Raw genomic sequence first — 3,581 nt, 5'->3', positions numbered from 1 at the left:
TATATCCATCATTATAATATTGTAAAGAGCATTTTCACCTAAAAATCTGTGATCTGCCAATTCATCTCTCCTCTTCCACCCCTAACAACCACCAATATTTTTATAATCTTCACAGCTTTGCCTCTATCAGGATGTCAAATAGTCGAAATCGTACAATATGTAGTCTTCTTTCACTCAGTGTTATAAATTTAAGATTTATCCATATCTTTTCATGGCTTCATGGCTTATTTCTCTTTAGCACTGACATTCCATTGTTCGGAATTTATTATTTATCCAATTCCTTGCTGAAGGCCTTCTTGGTTCCTTCTAAGTTTTAGCAATCATGAATAAAGCTGCTATAAACATCCACGTGCAGATTTTTGGGTGTACATAAATTTCCAGTTTTTTGGGTAAACACCAAGAAGTGCATTTGCTGGATTATAGGGTAAAAGCATGTTTAGTTTTGCAAGAAAGCACAAAACTGTCTTCCAAAAAATGGCTGTACCATTTTGCATTCCCAGCAGCAATAGATTAGTTTCTTCTGCTTCACATCCTCACAAGTACATGGTGTTGTCAGTATTCTGGATCTGGGCCACTCTAATAGGTGAGCAGTGGTATCTTACTTTGTGTTGATTTGCATTTGCCTGTGACATATGAATTAGGGCATCTTTTCATGTATTTACTTGCCTTTTACAACTTCTTATTTAATGAATTTGTTTTCTCAATTCCAGTGTAATTAATATACAGTGTAATATTAGTTTCACATGTACAATATAGTGATTCAACAATTCTATACATTACTCAGTGCTTGTCATGAAAAGTGTATTCGTAATCTCCTTCACCTATTTCAAGCAAATGTTCACCCATCTCCCCTCTGGTAACCATCTATTTGTTCTCTATAGTTAGGTGTCATTTGTTTGTCTCTTTTTTCTTTGTTTTGATTCTTCCACATATGAGTGAAGTCATATGGTATTTGTCTTTCTCTAACTGAAATATTCATTTAACATTATACCTTCTAGATCCAACCATGTTGTGTCAAATGGCAAGGTTTCATTCTTTTTTATGATTAATATTCCTCTGTATATATGTATCATTCTTCTTTATCCATTCATCTATCGAGGAACACTTGGGTTACTTCCATAACTTATCTTTTGTAAATAATCCTGCTATAAACATAGGGGTGTATGTACCTTTTTGTTTTAGCGTTGTCATATTATTTGGGTAAATGCCCAGTATGGCAATTACTGGGTCATATGATAATTCTATTTTTAATTTTTTGAAAAGCCTCCATACTGTTTTCCATAGTGTCTGTACCAGTGTGCATTCCTACCAATATTTCACAAGGGTTCCTTTTTCTCAATATCCTCATAACATGTTTCCTCTATTTTTGATTTTAGCTATTCTGACATGTGGGAGGTGATATCTCATTGTGGTTTTGACTTGAATCTCTCTGATGGTGAGTGATAGTGAGCATCTTTTGATGTGTCCGTTGCCTATCTGTATGTCCATCCTGAAGAATATCTCTTCATGTCTTTTGCCCAATCCAAATTGGATTATTTTGTTTTTTAATTTAAAGTTTATTTATTTATTTTGAGACAGAGAGAGAGAGTGTGTGTGCATGGGTGGTGGAGGGGCAGAGAGAAAGGGAGAAAGAGAATCCCAGGCAGGGTCTGGGCTGTCAGCACAGAGCCCAATGGAGGGCTCAGTCTCATGAATCATGAGATCGTGACCTGAGTTGAAATCAAGGGTCAGATGCTTAACCAACCGAGCCACCCAGGTATCCCTGGATTATTTGTTTTTTTGGTGTTGAGTTGTCTATCTTCCTTATATATTTTGGATACTTTAACAGATGTGTCATCTGCAAATATCTTTTCCAATTCAGTATGTTGTCTTTTAGTTTTGTTGATTGTTTCCTTTGCTGTTCAGGAGATTTTTATTTTTACATAGTCCCAATAGTTTATTTTTGCTTTTGTTTACCTTGCTTTAGGAGACATATCTAGAAAATGCTGCTATGGCTGATGTCAGAGAAATCACTGCCTATTCTCTCTTCTAGGATTTTTATGGTTTATGGTCTCAAATTTAGGTCCTTAATCCATTTTGAGTTTATTTTTGTGTATATGTAAGAAAGTGGTCCACTTTCATTCTTTTGCATGTACCTATCCAGTTTTCCCAATGCCATTTGATGAAGAGACTATCTTTTTTTCCCATTGCATAATATTCCCTGCTTTGTCAAAGATTAATTGACCATATAATCATGGGTTTATTTCTGGACTTTCTATTCTGAGCTTTCTGTTCTGTTTTTTTGTTGTTGTTTGTTTGTTTGTTTGTTTGTTTTTGTGTTGGTACCATACTGTTTTGATTACTACAGTTTGTAGAATATCTTGAAAACTGGAATTGTGATACCTCCGGTTTTATTCTTCTTTTTAATGATTGCTTTGGCTATTCAGGGTCTTTTGCAATTTAATACAAAGTTTAGGATTATTTTTTCTAGCTCTGTGAAAAATACTGTTGGTATTCTTATAGGGATTGCATTAAATGTGTAGATTGCTTTAGGTAGTATTGGCATTTTAATGATATTTGTTCTTCTAACCCATGAGAATTTCTATTTATTTGTATCATCTTCAATTTCTTTCATCAGTGTTTTATAATTTTCAGGGTAGAAGTCTTACGCTACTTTGGTTACATTTATTCCTAGGTATTTTATTGTTTTGGGTGCACCTGTAAATGGGATTTACTTCTTAATTTGTCTTTCTGCTATTTCATTACTGATGTATAGAAATGCAATATATTTCTGTACGTTGATTTTGTACGGTGACTTTACTGAATTCATATATCAGTTCTAGCATTTTTTTTAAAGTTTTTTTTTTTTAATTTTTTTTTTCCAACGTTTATTTATTTTTGGGACAGAGAGAGACAGAGCATGAACGGGGGAGGGGCAGAGAGAGAGGGAGACACAGAATTGGAAACAGGCTCCAGGCTCTGAGCCATCAGCCCAGAGCCTGACGCGGGGCTCGAACTCACGGACCGCGAGATCGTGACCTGGCTGAAGTCGGATGCTTAACCGACTGCGCCACCCAGGCGCCCCTAGTTCTAGCATTTTTTTAAATGTGCAAAAAATATTTATTTTTTCCACATATAAAGTCCATGTCCACACGATCTCTGTATTAAAAGCTGACTTCTATTTTAACATGATTATAGATATTGTCATCATACATGCAAAAAATATGAAACGCTTCACGAATTTGCGTGTCATCCTTGCACAGGGGCCACGCTAATCTCCTCTGTATCGTTCCAATTTTAGTATATGTGCTGCCGAAGCGAGCCCTGTAGCATTTTTTTTGATGGAGCCTTTCAGGTTTTCTATATAGAATATCATGTCATCTGAAAATAGTGAAAGTTTCACTTCCTACTGATTTGGATGCCTTTTATTTCTTTTTATCATCTGATTTCTGTGGCTAGGACTTTTAATACTATGTTCAATAAAATTGGTGAGAGGAGATGTTCTCATCTTGTTCCTGATCGTTAGGGGAAAACTTTCAGTTTATCACCATTGAGTATGATGTTAGCTGTGGGATTTTCATACGTGGCCTATATTATGTGGA

At 35.4% G+C, this 3,581-nt stretch overlaps 1 non-coding gene across 1 annotated transcript; it reads right to left on the bottom strand.

Annotated features, from left to right (window-relative positions):
- Positions 1 to 3,197: 3,197 nt before the first annotated feature.
- On the bottom strand, positions 3,198 to 3,304 carry LOC125175801 (U6 spliceosomal RNA). Its single transcript, XR_007155976.1, has one exon. It is a non-coding gene; the product is annotated as a U6 spliceosomal RNA (small nuclear RNA).
- Between the last annotated feature and the right edge of the window lie 277 nt (positions 3,305 to 3,581).

The sequence above is a fragment of the Prionailurus viverrinus genome, chromosome C2 (assembly GCF_022837055.1).
Source record: "Prionailurus viverrinus isolate Anna chromosome C2, UM_Priviv_1.0, whole genome shotgun sequence".
NCBI classification, from domain to species: Eukaryota; Metazoa; Chordata; class Mammalia; order Carnivora; family Felidae; genus Prionailurus; species Prionailurus viverrinus.
Note: the sequence above shows the minus strand (reverse complement) of the source record. Positions and strands in the feature narration are given on the sequence as shown.